Here is a 17,141-nt window from a genome sequence, read left to right as displayed (position 1 = left end):
ACCTTCCCTCTCTGTATCTCATCCAGAATCTGCCTGCCCTCACCCACCATGTCCAGCACTATCTATGTCATTCCTCCTCCACTCTGTCTACGAATGATCCAAGGACATTGGTAATGTCAGGATGACTCGGGCTTTATGTTTGTTACTTGATGTTGTCAGGGAGATGTTATGGAAATATAGGAGGATTGTTGATGAGACAAGGAGAAGTTGCTTGAAGGAGTGTAGAAGTAGAATTACTCTTCATTCAGTTAACAGCAGTCCAAAATTTCTAATACTTAGAAGTGTGTAAATAGTACATATTCATTTTACATTTTGGTTGAGTTGAAGACTATCAATTTAGTCTTTCTTGCCAATTATTCATGTAGGTAATTACTTAAAGATTCATAAATAAAAGAAGCACAGCCATGGTAACATTACACAAATATGAAATACCCCAATTGGTTTGAGTAACATTAATTATAATTGCTCTTGTTTTATTGGAAGACTTTTCATATCAATTCCAGCAAAGGAAAAGTTATTGATTGTTAGTTAACAAGGCAATTAGATATAGCAAAATAGGCAATTAGTCAGATTTTATTCAGTGATTACTTCTACTTAGTGAATCGATTCTTATTAGTCCCTATAAGTCATAATTCTCAGTAATTGATAGTTAAACAAAGATTGTTGTCATTGGTTTCCCTGCACACAAGTTTTTCAAGGTTAAAAATGAAAGACATGAGGAGTAGAATAGCAAAATAGAGTAGATAAGAGAATTACTGTTCTAGATGGTGAGCTATAACATTATTAAAAATGAGATTTAATAAATAAAATATTAGTCTCGAATTTTGTATTGAGACATGAAGTGACTTGCAATGAAGACGAAGAGCATTTTCTCCTCATGACATCATCCGTGGAGTTGAGGAGTATGATGAGAGGACAGGAAGATTACTTTCTGCCCCACTGACATGGCCATGACTGAGACCTAAAGCTGTGCGAATTGCCCCACTTATGTACTTGTTTTCCCAGGCAAGCATACACGATAGTCTGAGCAAACTAGAAAGGTAAAGGAAAAGGTGGTGGAGGAAAGTATTAGGGAGAAGGAGAAATAGGACCAAGAGAGGATGACTTCAACCTTAGGGCATCTATTGGAGAAAAGCTAAGATTTCCTTTGGTAAAGATAAAAAAAGTTAGAGGGCTGAAACTATTAAAAAAGTAAGACCAAGTATGTACAACCATGTGTACGATTACTCTCTTGTTTTGATGTTAATAATAAACTTCTTCATATGCATCTGTTGACATCTTATTTATGCATCACCTCCACTATCCTGCATTTTTGATTTTTAAACAGGTTCATTTTATCCAGAGAAACCATTTCTAAGTGTAACTTGTCAAGTAAATAAGCTGGCTAAAACTAGAGGAGTGATTTATCAAGAATTGTGGTTAAGTCTGTGCCAGCTATTCCATTCCGTTTTGATTAAAAAACATTGTATTAATTAATTGATCATGGAATAATTTATCATATTTTTGGATGAAACCAATGTGTTGTTGCTTTCCAAAGAATTCCCTACTGAAACAAAGTGTTATTGAATAAGAAGTGCTTGTGTTAGCTTATTTTTGGTGGTTTAGTTTGCATTTTTGCATACATAGAATGTAAAGAGCTGACCCAGACGGCACAGGAAGTTTTCGTACCTGAATACGAGGGTGGACCATCAAGATACAAAAATCGCGCTTAGGAAGTTACTAAAAAGGTTTTGTTTCTTTATTTCCTTTAATGACGAAAAAAGATGCAAGAGGACTGGCAAATTCATCTGCATCGATAAAATTGTATCTCATCGATAAAACTGTATTCGGTCTGGGACTATTTTCTTTCGCGGGTGGTGCCATCGTGCCATATCCTCCTAGAAAGATCACATGCCTTCACAAGCTGGCACTAAGCCGTTGGAGATGGCATCGTTTACGTCACGTCTCACCACATTTCAGGGATTTTTGTGGTTAAGTTTGTGAAAAATAGAGTGTATGGTAATGGTGAAGTTTCCCTTATTCTTTAATTTCATTCACTGGGCTTCAGAAACGTGTTTGTGAGATATTTTTGTTAAAAATGCCTTTCGTGTGTGTATTGTCGGGATGTAATGGAAATTCCGGGACATGGTTCAAGTTTTTAGCTTTCCAAAAGATCCTGAGTTGAAGAAGAAGTGCATTTGGGCGATAAGAAGAAAACATTTCACCCTTACGAAAAACTGTGAGGTATGTACTCTTTCTCGCTGTAATTATTTGGATGTAATTTTAAGTTAGAAGTGGCTTCGGGATGTTGATGCATCAACATCCCAAACTATTCAGTACTGAAGTACTATAGTACTATTCAGTACTAAAAATGGTGATTCAAAATATTTTAGCAGCAATTCTTTTGAAAATTCTTGCATTTTAGTTGTCTTTTTTGTATTAATTCATTCGGTGAACGTGTGGTTAAAGGAGAAACTAGGAATAAGCTGCCAAGTTTATAGGATCGAATATTGCTTCTTAGCTTGCCCTATGGTGTATTACACGTCGGCTTTCATCATTTCAAATTATCTTATGCTATAGTTTAAAACAATAAAAATATCAGGCATACAAATATTTACTATATTTACGAGCCTAGTAATTTGATTTCTCATGCAGAAATACCAAAAATTGGAAATGATTTGACCTAATAAGTTACATGGTATTTTATTATTTATTAATTTTAGGTGTGTGAGCTTCACATCGCACCTTGTGATATCAGAAAATAATCTGTGGCCTTGGACGAGAAGACGAGGAGAAAATTCTTGCTGAATTGAAGGTGCCCAGATTGGAGGAAGGTACCATTGCTTCACTGTTACCTGTCGCCAACAAGACAGACATTGTGGCAGAAGTGACATATTTGTGGATAAGGATTTGATATGAGCAAGTTGATGCTGTGATAGTGGACGTTCATCGGAGAAAGTATTGAAGATAGTTTTTATGTATCGACCAGTCCTCTTTTAAATAATTTTCTATTCGAAAGAGAATAAGAGTAATTGTTTCGCTAAATTAGATGTGGGATAAAAGAGAAAATTGGAAATATTATTGTGGTTGACAATAGAAAATACATAATATATGTATTGTATTTCTGTGGGTTTTTTCTTTCCTGCCTCTTTAAAATTTCTTGTGGTAGTGACTTCATGCAAAGTAAGTATAAAATCGGAGGTGTGATCTAAGAGATACCATGTTTTATTTTACAAGTGTTTATGCTGGTGATTTGGCAGGACTTTCATATTTTTAATAGGTTGATACATTTACTGCAGTGACCTAGAGACTTTTACTCATCCCAAATAATTTTTCAAATACTTTAGCGCCTGATATGGGTAAGTTTTAGTAGCTGAGACTGAACTATACGTTAATTTTTGCTTGCATTTTGATGAATTCGATCATACTAATAGCAGATGTGTCAGCAATCCTGTTTCATCGGCAATTTTTATTTAAAGATTTTATTTCGTCAGGCTTTAGGGTAAGCTTTTTAATGCTCGTGGGCTATGTGTTGTCTTATTTAGTGTCAAAATTAATAAGAATTTACTCTTATTAACATCTCAAGGTCTCCAAGTAAGTACGAGCCACTTAAGAATGCTGGATGCTGGGGATGCGTGAATTAGCCTTGAGATTCTCATTTTTCGCAGTTATTTAAGTGGCCGAATAAGTTTTGTAAGTTCTCAATGGGTAAATAATACTATATCATGAATTCTAATTACCATGAAAAACTCACAACCGACAAAAACTTTGTCGGTCGTGAGTCTTTCATGGTAATTAGAATTCATGATATGGTGTTATTTACCTATTGAGAACTTACAATTCATAATGATTCGTAACAAGGTTCTCGCTACGGTCGGTAGCTATCGATTGTGTTGCGTTCGATACATTTTTCGATCGTGCGAGTTACCATATATCTAATTTCGACCTAATTGATTGAGATTAGCCTGAGTGCCGTGTTCCTGCGCGCTTCGTATCCAATCGTACGTGCTTAGTAGCGGACATTCACATGCTGCGTACGCGCTTCGTCGACAGGCCGCGAATGGAAATTATCCATTGACGAAAAGCGACGGAGCGGCATAGTATCCCCTTAGTCAATGGGTACTATGTACATACGAATTAGATACGGAGGGTTCTGTGCCGTCTGGGGAATGAAGTAACTCTTATGTATTTATGGTAAAGACTTAAATGTAGCAAACCAAATGCAAAGGAATTTGAATATTTAATTGGAAAGAAACGCACTCAGTCTAGTTGCATCCCTTCACTGTTCAAGTGAACAAAGAGTGGCAAGATTCTGACCCTTCTCATCGTGACGTCACAGTTGCTGGCTCAGGCCTTGTCTCTCAATGGCTACGGTCCACTTCACCTTCTCCATTCTTCTCCACACCCACATCTTGGATGCCTCCAGTCTTCTCTTGCCCTCCTTTCTAAGTGTCCATGTTTCTGCTGTCACTTTTTCTCTTCTGTCATTCCTTATTTCTCGTCCAAAATCTCCTATTTCATTTCCATCATACACCTACCTATGCACAAACACAAACTAAACCACCAAAGATAAGCTAACACAATGCAAGCACTTCTTATTCAATAACGATTTGTTTCAGTGGGGAATTCTTTGGAAAGCAACAACACATTGGTTTCATACACCACGTCTACTTCTTCCCCGACTGAGGTATTCTAGTTCCCCATCACTACCATATTTTTCTTACCCAGCGTTTCCCTTATTATTTCCTTGAGCTGTTCATACACCACATCTACTTCTTCCTCCCTATGATTGCTGGAGGGAATGTTAACCTGAACTACCACAAGATTGGTGGGTCGCTCCTCAATTTCTACCACAAGAATTCTATCATTTACCTGATTCACACTAGCATATGCTTACCCATCTTCAAGTTTAGAACTAAAGCTACCCCTCGTTGACTTTTCTCCCCACTACAACATATAACCATGTACCCATCACTCCAGTGGTCCCCACCATCCTTCCACCTCACTTTCCATAATCCTAAGAAATCTAGCATCCCTTCCTCCACTTACCTATCGATATTTTCCAACTTCCCCACCCTCATCATTATCCTCACATCCCATGTCCCTACATTTATTGCTGCCTTCTTCTCCACCACTTTCCTTTCTTCTTTCTTGATTGCTGCTGTTGATGATGATGAAAAGACCTTGATGCAACCCACGACATCTGCCCTTAAAAGCTGGGACCCGTTTGATGAGCTTCTGAAGCTCATTTCATTATTTTACACAGTGTTTTATTGGAAGAGATACAGTGAAACCTCTATTTTACACTTTTGAATGGACCACTTACTTAAAGTGCAAAATTGAGGAAATTGTAAAATTGAGCATCATATTGTTTAAACGGTATTGTTTTGGACCTGATAAAAAGTGTGCAAAATCAGGAAAAACACAAAATGGGGGAATGTAAAATCGAGGTTTCACTGTAGTTGGCAGAGTTTCCTACTTCCATTCCAACAATGTTTTTTTACATGACATCATCAGGTGAGATCAACAAAAATGGGAGGCACGCAATGATACAAATGGGAATAAAACTATATAACAAAATGGGACACAATGTGTGCCTTACCTAGGCTACCCCTAATGACTCAATGTCGTACATAAGGCCATTCTCTCCCTGTATCCAACACCTGATGATGTTGCACAGTGATGAAATTGGTTGTTAATAAAATCACATGCGAAATTTACAAAGTTTTTTATTTTATGAGAATTAATTCCACCAGTTCAGCCTCGTTTCTACTTCTACACTCCTTCAAGCAACTTTTCCTTGTCTCATCAACATCCTCCTACCTTTCCATAACATCTCCCTGACAACATCAAGTAACAAACATAAAGCCCAAGTCGTCCTGACATTACCAATGTCCTTGGATCACTCGTATAGGCCTCAGTGACCACAAGTAGACAGATGGGAGGAGGAATGACATAGTGCACTCACTAGAGCCTCATGCAATCTAGAGTAGCATGCAACTTTTCGGGAGTCCCTCACACAACATATTTGGTTATAGAGCATATACATTAGTATAGTGTGATCTGGTACTTTGACAGATGATATTACAAATCGCCTATCCAACTTATTTCCTGAAGATGACTTTCAGTGAAAGTGTCTGAGAGCTGGCAAAATTTACAGCTCCTATATAGTGAGTGTGCCTATAAACCTACAAAAAGAGCTTATTAACTATGAATACTGACAAAAGTCAAAGTAGGTAAATTTTATCCCACTAAATGGCGGAATACTCAATTGTCTTCAAAGGGGAGTGAGCAGGGGCAGATCCAGGAATTCTTTCTGGGGGAGGGGGGCACAAGCAAGGCCGTATCCATGAATTTGTTATGGGGGGGGCACAAGGATACTTCGTAATACAAAACGAATGCAATGATAAAGGTACCGTAATAAAAAATCTTGCATATTTTTTAGTGTCTAGCAACTATATTTTACTCATGTGCCCCCACCCCTAGATCCGCCGATGGAAACGAGTGTAAAACATCGGAGCTGGAGAATGCTCAAGAAACCTCTATTCTCTAAGAAGACCATAGACTCACCTGAGAACACATCAGTTATGCATGGTGGTGAAAGGTTGTCCGTTTTTGTAGTGTGTGTTTTGTCAGAGAAAAGAGGTGGCTGCAGGGGACAAGCACAGACAGCCAGATTGTTAAAAATATTTGCGACGGCTGGGGATAGCAAAGAGGGGTGTTCCCGAGGACACAACATATTGGCGATGAAGATTTTAAAAGAACTACAGGCTTGAAAGAAAATCTGTGTTTTGGACAACTAATTGGCAACAGTCGCAAGTATGGAACCTTTGAATCTAACAAAAGTGGGCTGTGGACACATATAATATCAGTTGGTTGAGGTATATTTTGAAGCGAAGGCCAGAAAAAAAACGAGCAGTGTTTTTTGGCATTGTAGAAACTTCTATTTTCGACATTTAAGAGGCTCTAGAGGCACCAAAACCCCTCGTGGATTTTTCATTTGATGAAATAGTAAAGAGTGTGTCTGACCATTTAGATCCCTCACCAACACGCGTGATCTTGTGGTACCATTCCCACTCACGGAAACTGGCTGGAAGAGCTCTTTCAAATGCTCAAGGGCCTGTAACCCAGAAACCACCCCTGTGGCTACACCGCTGAATGGAAGTCGATTCTGGCATGAAATTTTCAGTGATCAGTGTCGAAGATTTTAAGGCATTATGGCCACATTGACCTCCAAAGTTGGAGACCTCTAAAGTGCTTTTGCGTTCCTAGTCACAGCACAAATTACAAGTGTCGGATGTGAAAGTAGGATTCAAACAGACAGTGAAGATATTATTGTTACTTGTGGTGCCAGGGTTCACAGGTGGAAGTTTGCTAGGAAGGCAGTGGTTCCAAGATTTGGGAGTTTTGGTAGGTGGTGCAAAAGTAATGTTGAATCCATGTTTTTTTACTTCAGAAATTTTAGATACATCAAGCGGTGATTTAGGCCCAAATACTGATCTCTTAGTGTCAGTTGAAATTGAGATTGGAGGAAAACCAAGTTTTTTAACTCTTTGGCTGAGGGAGATTGTGATTTCAGCTATCAGTCTGTCCGAGAGAGAACCAAGAAATATTTTCCCCCCGACTCTGGCTGAATGTCTCGCAAGCAGTCAACCCTTATAATCCGAGGCAACCATTCTTTCTTTCTTTCCTACCGATGAATGGTTTACATTTTGACACTTGTAGTAGGAATATTAACAGTGTGGAGCGAGAAGGAAGCAATACAAAATGGGCAGTAATGGCAGGAGGTACGCCCTGCTGTGAGAGAAGGGTTGAGCTGCCCTAGTAATTCCCACAGTGCACTTGGGCTCTACCCTGGTAGCAACACAACTTTTGTGAAACTGCCATAAGTAGTTGAGCTATGGTCAAACGTTTAAAATTGTTTTTCCTGAAGTCAGCGTACAGAATACTTAAAAATGTTCCTGCAGTCTAAGGGTTTAGGACAGGCCAGTATCATTTCCCTGGAGAAAAATGATGAACGAATTGGAAAATAGGTGGAGCAAGGCGTACTCAAATGAGTCCAAGCAGTATTCCAGGCAGGCTACTCCAGAATTAGGTACCTGTTCTCTGTAAGAGAGATGGAACTCCGAGGTAGTGTGGGCAATAACCCTCTTACTGCTATCCTTCTTCCTGGGGTACTGGCAAGAAAGGAGGAGGGTATTTTCATAAAATGTAGCAACCAGGAAAGAAAAAAACAATACAAAGCTATTCTATTACATATCCATAAGCGTTATTCTATTATTGAGGTTACTTTTATTACTGGCCAATATTGACAAAATATTTTTACGTTTACTGAAAAAATATATATATAATAAATTATAGCAAATTAAATACAGTAGACTCTCGTTATTACGAAGTTCACGGGACCGAAAAACGGGAGGTTTGTAATAACGAAGTTCGTATGAACGTTACTCTTAGGAATCGTCGAAAAAAACCGTATGTGATAAACGCGATTAAATTACGCGTAAAATATATAGAAACAGGAAAATTCGTTTCAGTTTCGGCATGCGGCATGACGTAATCGAGGGTTGATATCTTCCCAAGTACAGAAAGTCCGATTTACGAACTAGACGCGTTTGAGGACCTTGTTCCTAAGTTGATAAACCTAAGGTCCGGCCGCCGAGAGTTGTCCGATGACAGGCAGAATGGTCTAGATCGGGGCAGCGTTGCCAGGTAAGACAGTGAAACGCTTAATAAGGGCTCCGTGAAGAAAGGAGACGGAAAGGACGACGAGCGTGAAAGACCCAGTGGAAGAATCACTTGTTTTGGGTATTCGAAGAAAGGGCATGTTTTAGTGGATATATATATATTTATATTTTTATTATTTTATTTATTATAAGATTATATATATATATATACGAATGTTTAAAAACACAGTCACTAAAAATAGACAAAAAATAAAAAAGGAAACACTCACACGAAAAATAAAACTGAGAGACTTTCGCGGTTGTAGCCGCTTCATCAGTCAAGGAGAGAATGAGGGGGGAAGGAGTGTGTTGGAAAAAGGGGAAAAGGTGATGGGAAGAGGGGAGGGGTGTATTGGGGCGGGGCTAACTTAACAAGATACATTCAGACCAGGGAGTTTATTGGCTTGTAGACGCCAGATGCATGCCAATTCGAGGGTGTGGAGATTGAGGGGCGAGTCAGTGGGTGACAGGGAGGCAATGATAGAAACTTTGAAACATAGATTAAAGATGGAATCATGCGATAAACAATGTGTGGGGACCGGGAGAGATGCATGTGGGGATGACGGACAGCAGGAAGCGCGGTGATTATTTATTCTAAGGTTGAGGGGGGTGGTGTATTGGCCTATATAAAAAGCGGGGCAGAAGTTGCATTGAAGGAGGTATATGATGTTGGTGGAGGTACAGGTGGTGGAAGGAGATATCGGGAGGAATTTAAGTTTGGAGAGGAAAGAGGCTGGGGGTGGAGAGAAAATTTTACAAGTTTTACATCTAGGACGGTTGCACGGCGAGGGTGGGGTAGTGGGGACTGAATTCAATTTTTGAAGGGGGCGGGTGGCTTTGAAGATGGTGCTGAGGTTAGGTGGTCTCTTATACGTGATCCGTGGAAGAGAGGGGAAAATTTGTTTTGCCAAATGCAAGCCAATTCGAGGGTGTGGAGGTTGAGGGCGGAGTCGGTGGGAGGGAGGGAGGCAATAATGGATACTTTGTAGCATTGATTGAAAATGGAATCATGTGAAAGACAATGTGTAGGAACTGGTAGAGAGGAGTGGGGGGAAGATGGACAACAGGAGGCGCGATGATTGTTAATTCTGAGATTGAGAGGGGTAGTGCATTGGCCAATATAGAAAGCAGGGCAGAAATTACAGTAAAGAAGGTAAATGATGTTGGTGGAAGTACAAGTAGTGGAGGGGAAAATCGGTAGGAATTTAAGCTTGGGGAGAAAAGAGGCAGGGGGTGGAGAGAATATCTTGCAGGTTTTACACCTGGGACGATTGCAAGTTGAGGGTGTGCAGATAGTGACTGACTGCGACTTTTGGAGAGGGCGGTTGGCTTTAAATATGGTGTTTAAATTCGGCGGTCTCTTAAATGTTATCCGAGGAGTGGAAGGGAAAATCTGAGAGGTGGACTTGTGTTTGGAAAGGATTGGGTACAGGTCCTTCAATATATTTTGTAGCAAATGAGCACCAGGAAAGAAGGTTGTGAGCAGAGAAGGAGAGCAATGTTTGTCTGCGCGGGGTTTATTGTGAATAGCCGGTTTTTTTCTTATTTTGTTCAACAAGAGTTTTTCGGGGTAGCCGCGGTGAAGAAGAGAGGTGTGGAGTTTGGAGAGGAATTTTTGAAGGTCTTCGGGGTTATTACAGATTCTGTGTCCCCGGACAGAGAGGGAATAAGGGATGGAACGTTTGGTGTGTGGTGGATGGCAACTGCTGTAGTGAAGGTATTGTTGTTTGTTGATAGCTTTGATGTGAACCGATGTTTTGAATTTGTTATTATCTGAAAGGTGTATGTCTACATCTAAGAAGGTGATATTGGTTTTGGAGATGGAAGAGGTGAAAGAGACTGAGGCAGAATCGTTAAGTGAAGAAACAAAGGTATTGAGAGAGTCGATGTCATGATGCCAGAGAATGAAAATGTCATCTATGTATCTGAGCCAAAGAAGAGGTTTTAGAGGGTAATCAGTGAGGAAATTTTCTTCCAACAGGCCAAGGAAAAGATTTGCATAAGAAGGGCTAAACCTACTTCCCATGGCGCAGCCAGATATTTGCAGATAGTAGTTATTGTTAAAAGAGAAGGCATTGTGGGTGAGAATGAAATGGGAAAGATCAAGAAGGAAGTCAGTGCTAGGGTTTTGAGGAGTGGGTCGTAATGAAAGATAGTGGCGGAGAGCAGCGAGTCCCTCAGAATGAGGGATTGGAGTGTAAAGTGAGGTTACATCAATAGTGGCCATGATAATGGGCTGATTGGGGGGGAGGGAAATGGAGTTGAGTTTAGAAAGGAAGTCATCCCCAACAGCACACATTTGGATATACATAATGTATTTATATTGTATTTTCATGGGTCACATACGTATGTATTTTTGTTGTGTATAACATGTGTAATACATATGTATTATTGAATGTATTTCCTTTGTATTCATACATATGTAAAAGTGGTACGTGTTACACGATAAATACATTTGTATTTTTTAAATTTGAATACTTATGTAAATGTGGCCAAAAATACAAATGTAAATATCGTGTAACACTTGCTACTTTTACATATGTATGAATACAGAGGAAATACATATGTAAATGTGGTCAAAAATACACAAAATATACATTATGTATATTTCCTGTAATTTTTGAGAGGTGGATTTTCGTGGCGTCTAGTGAAATGTTCAGAAACGTTTTTTGCAGAAATAATATGTTCACTGCATACGCCAGATTTCCTCATTTCAATGATCATTCATCCATTCGAATTTATACCCTGGAAGCTTAAAAATAAATCATATACTGATCGATGTGTGCAAGGGTAGTATGGCGACCATATTTATGTTAATTTGTAAATGCACGCGAAATACAGACGTATTACATATGTAAAATTCAGTTTCCATCCGCGAAATATACACATGGAAAATGGTTCACAATACATGAAAAATACAAAAAATAGTTCTTGCACAGCGCAAAAGTATATAATCGAAGTTTAATTTTTTAAACAATATTTTAAATTAACTGTTTAAACAAAAAAAATTCTCAATTCTGTTGCAAAAAGCTAGGGAAGTGAGTGGGAGTGATAATCTCGTTAACAGTTAAGCTCGGCATTTCGTTCGAGACTACGAGAACGTCAAGAACGTGCTGTAGGAGGAACTCCGGCTACTGATGTATAGTTAATTTTATATTTGTTTGTATTATTATACGTATTGGAAGAATTGACATAGTGTTTTAATCCTTGATAACCGGTGCGTGTGGATGGTGTGCTCAAACCGAAGCTATGTTTTGCTGGAAATGTGCTTCAATCCCGCACGTTATTGCGATTCGTGCAAGCCAGCTCCAGCAGTTTCCTGTCATTGGATTATTAAGGTAAGGTATGATTTATCTTTTATTGTATTGTACGCCTACATAGACTACATTAATTATGTTATTTGAGTATATTTGGATGCAACTATTGGCGCAATGTGGTCAACACATTGCGCCAATAGAGGTAATTATTTTGTTTAAGTTTGGCTATTGTTTTCCTTTTTTATTGAGTAATGTATCGAGGAGACTAGTGTCCATTGAAGTTATATGGTAAAACATAGTAATGTCAATCTTGTACGTATAAATTAATAGATTATGCGTCGTATAGTAATTCCGTGCTTCGCGGCTGAAGTTACATTTTTTCTTCTCTTAATTAAGAGCAGAAAAATTGTTTAAAGGAATGTTTTCGTTCACGTGTAAGTTGTTTTATCGCTGTTTATTACCACAACCTACTGTATTGTAGTTCTTGCATTCCTAGTTATCCTATGCTTTAGTCATAACATCTATTGGCCTTAGACTTATCAGCGTAGCCTTGTCACTAATAGCATAGAGTAAGTATATACTTACTCTATGATAATAGATTCCTCGAGGTTCCGAGCCGTTTTGCCCTCTACTTCTAATTATTTAACGAACAAGAAGTATTGGTCGTGTAATATCGGTTCCCTTAAAGCAAAATGTAATATTTCTTTCATCTTGAAATGCAGTCAATCAAGGTGCATTTCGTCATTATTATTAACACAAGATAAATACGTAATTTTCATGCGAAATTTTGTCATTATATGTAAGAAAAAGGTGCGTACGGACCAAATTAATTAATTATAATTTTCTTTTCATGCTCTTTCGCGCATACCCAGCAGGCGACGAGGTAAATAGCTTGGCCTGGACAAGAGGAGAATGGATTACGGAAAAGACGACGAAGCAAAGCCAGAAGACCAGGTGGAATTGTTAATACCGAGGTAAGCTTTGAGGGAATTTTTTTTTTAACCATAATGGAGAGGTTTCTTAAAGTTAAGCCAGAAATTATCTATTATGTATGAAATTTATTTGTTTGAAAATTTGATATCACAAGTTTATATTTTTTCTGTGTGAGTCATCCGCTACTAAAGCATGGTACTAATATATTAGTATCATGTAATAAATAAGCATACCAATGGATTCACGTTTTCATAGTTAATTTATATTTAAAAGTAGTCATATGATCTTTTCTCATATTTCTCATTCTTCTTGAGAGAAAGGCTATTAATTTTGTAAAATGAAAGCATATCCCCAAAATATATGATTTCTAAAAGGACAAGGTCAAATCTATGCTAGCTGGGACCTCGACATAATTGGTAAATGAAAAAATTTAAAACTTATGTCTGGAATCTAGCAGAGAAGCCAAACTTTCATTTGCATTCAGAATACAGAATTAGTACTAAAATTACAGACTTCACAGAATACTGACTGCCTTTATAAATTGAAAAAATAAATAAAATGGAAAGGCCTTGAGCTCCTATTCAGATTTTACAAAAAGATATATTTTTGCATGACTTTTAAACTTGACTTCTTCTTTTCTCCTTTCAGAAAGTGGCTAATTGTGCAGAGTTGGTTTCCTGAATTCAGGTTTCTTCTTGTGCAATGGGTTACAACGCTTGTTCCGTGCTAACATTTTTTTCTATTTTCCAACTCAAACCATTGTTTGTACTTGATTTATCTTTGTGCCATTTTTTTAAACTAAGTTTCACCTATACTGTTTGCTGGCCCTTAATGCTTGTTAGCAATATTCATGGCTACACTTGTTATTTGTGTGTATTATTTTATTTTTCTCTTTGAATAAAAGTTTTATTATCTGTATGTTCTGGTTTCCTTATATTTATTCATCCGTTTGATCCATATTGATATTAAGTGGACCCGGGTCAGAAAATCAATATGTATAATTCGTGTACGAGGGCCTGCAGATACATATGTATATTACATGTAAGGATATTCAGATTTCCAATTTGTAACACGCATGTATACATACATCCTGAGGGACTTTTGAGCCACTTTTACGTGAAATATACAGACGTAATACGATTGTATTCCATTGTATACATATGTATAATTCATGTATGGGTATTCAGATTTCCAATTTGTAATACGCACGAATACATACATCCATAGGGACTTTTGAACCACTTCTACGTGAAATATACCGATGTAATACGATCGTATTCCATCTTTTACATATGTATTTTGTCACGTATTTTTTGTGTATTATTGATGTAATACAAATGCCGTGTTATCTGGGATAGAATCTTTGATGTATGATGGAAGGGACTGAACGAAGGGTTGGAGATAGAAATCAACGAAGGCCGATATTCGCTCCGTAGGAGAGTTTCGAGAGGAAACTATGGGGCGGCCTGGGTTATTAGCTTTATGAATTTTTGGAAGGATATAGAAAGATGGCGAAGTGGGGTGAGCTGGTAAGAGAAGAGAAATGTCTGACTGGCTTAGGCCCTCAGAGGGAGCATTTGTTTTTAGAAGGGCATTCAATTCTGTGTGAAAATCAGAGGTAGGATCTGATGAGAGAGGGGAGTAGGATGAAGGGTCTCCTAGTAGTCGGTTGCACTCTGATATGTAGTCGCTGGTGTCAAGTACAACGACCGTGGAACCTTTGTCGGCCGAGGTAATCACTATGTTAGGGTTTTTTTGGAGTTTCCTGATGGCGGGGGACTCCGAGGGGGAGAGGTTTGGTGGCGGGTGGAGAGAGCGTAGGAAAGATTCACTCGAAGCCCTAGAGAGGAGACAGTTGATAAAAATGTCAAGCGGGTGGTGGGGAGGAAGAGGTTTGGGCTGGTGAGAGGACGGGGAGCGGAATTTGTAGAGGGCATTGTGAACACCCTCCGGCGCCTGTTGTCTCATGTGGGAATTCCAGAAAGCCTTCCACCGAAGGTTTCGGCAAAAATGCAAAATGTCCGTGAGAAGAGTAGTGGGGTTAATCCTAGGCGTTGGGGAGAAAGAGAGTCCGCGGTTGAGGACAGAAACCTCGGCGGGGCTGAGCTTAGCGGAAGAAAGGTTTACCACTTGCTGGTCGGTGGGTTCCACTGGGTCCCGGTCGTTAGGGTCAATTGGCATAGGATCGCGCCGAGGAGGCCGGGTTGAGCGCTCCGGGGCTGCTGTGGGTCGCGGCGGAGGTGGGGGTGGAGGGGGGAGTTTAAAAAGTGTGGCCAGGTCTGGTTTGACACCTATGAGTGGTGGGGGGGCCTGTGGGTGGGGTGAGAGACGCAGGGGGAGGGAAAGGCCATCTCGGAAATGTGAAATGCATAGGGAAGAGAGTTTGTGCAGTGAATTCTCACGTTTCTTCTCGAGGAAGAGGTGCGCCGAAACTAGAATCGTGTTAACTTCCTTAAGAAGGTGAGGTGAACAGAGTGAAATTAATTTTATGAGAGAGAGCAGAGAGTTATAATATTGATCAACTAACCCTTGGTATTGCGTGAGAGTGAATTGGCATAGGAAAAGCGAGTATTGAAAAGAAAGAATGTGGAAGGAGGGACGCAGAATAGGTGGAATGCCCGAGAGAGCGAATTTTACTCGAAGGCCATTCGGAAAAGTACCTAGTGAAATGCAGGATGAGAGAAATTCTGTGTGGCAAGTGTATTGGGCTAGTTTGAAGGAGAATTTTTTGACTCGTTTAATCCAAAATGTAGTAGGTTGAACGCGATCCATTGCAAGGGAAGTGGGAATAGGAGATGAAAGAGAAATAAGGAGAGGAAGGATGGATTAAAGGAAATGAAAGGAGAGACAGGACATTGAGGGAAGTCAGCTACAACTCACAGTACAGGAACCGAAGAGGCGGCCGATGGACGGACGAAGAAGAAGATGATGCGCCGATCCAGGCACAAATACACAATGTTTTGGAAAATATGATATGCACGTGGCACGTAATATAAATAGTTCAAGTTAATATCGATAAACACAGAGACACAAAAAAGAAACACTCACATTGAATAAATAAACTCGTCGAAGCTATCGAAGCACTTCAGGCTTCTTCGTCAGCTGAAGTATGAATGGTGAGGAAAGGAGAGGGTTGGAAGAGGGAGAAGAGGGGTAAGGGGAGAGGTGTATGGGGAGGGGGAGTTAGGAATAGGGGTTAGGATGCGACGTTCAGACCTGGAAAGCTATTGGCTTGAAAGTGCCAAATGCAAGCCAATTCGAGGGTGTGGAGGTTGAGGGCGGAGTCGGTGGGAGGGAGGGAGGCAATAATGGATACTTTGTAGCATTGATTGAAAATGGAATCATGTGAAAGACAATGTGTAGGAACTGGTAGAGAGGAGTGGGGGGAAGATGGACAACAGGAGGCGCGATGATTGTTAACCTGTTCCCTACGCAGGGCGTTATTTCACGGCCTGAATTTTCTGATGCTAAAGAAGGAAGGCCGGCTTTTCACAGCTTGAATTTTTCGAAACAAAAGGACAAATGCCGTGTTTTCACGGTTTTCGCGGTCAAGCATGCCAAGTGGGTCCCAACCGCCATTAGGGTCCCTCGGCGCGAGAGGTCCTACCCTTTGCTTTTGTCCGCGTGGGGATTATCTCGGCCCATTCCGGCACTTAGTGACCCACTCAAGGAAGGTGCTCATGGTCACTTATTTGTTTATAAGGTGGAATCACTAAAAACGTAAATGTTGAATTTTATGAAAATCAATGCCAAGAATTACATTCTGGATGTTTTGCTGATCGGCTCCAAATTTTAAACGGAACTCTAGCGTTCATATTAACGGAGTTTATCATCACGTAGAACAAATTTTGGAGACACTAAGGTTAGATGTTTAGTTACTATTTTTTAAAATTACCAACAAATGTATAGGAGCAATATTGTAATGATTTACATCTAAAGATATACGCTACTCTGTTTGCCACATATTAAGTGTACATTAGCGGTGAAATTCGATAAAATATCCGATTTAACTCCAATGAAAAAAGCCCTCGTAATGTAATAAAATATGATTCTGTCAGTTCTTTGTCGTGAGCCGAAATTACAGCGACTATTTTTAATAACCTCTTACCAACCTTTGAATACAAAGGTATTTTAAACGAATTTCGCTATAAATACTGATTAATGCATATCCTAAAAATTCGTAAATTTAATGTACCGATAAGGAATATTTTACGTAGACATGTTGTGAGAAGCATTCCATACAATT

General features: G+C 39.4%; 1 protein-coding gene across 3 annotated transcripts in view; it reads right to left on the bottom strand.

The window, feature by feature from the left end:
• The window catches only part of LOC124160108, a 205,183-nt gene that overhangs the window by 3,214 nt on the left and 184,828 nt on the right, over positions 1-17,141 (bottom strand). The gene's annotated exons all lie outside the window — the stretch shown is intronic.

This window comes from Ischnura elegans, chromosome 6 (assembly GCF_921293095.1).
Source record: "Ischnura elegans chromosome 6, ioIscEleg1.1, whole genome shotgun sequence".
Classification (NCBI taxonomy): domain Eukaryota; kingdom Metazoa; phylum Arthropoda; class Insecta; order Odonata; family Coenagrionidae; genus Ischnura; species Ischnura elegans.
Note: the sequence above shows the minus strand (reverse complement) of the source record. Positions and strands in the feature narration are given on the sequence as shown.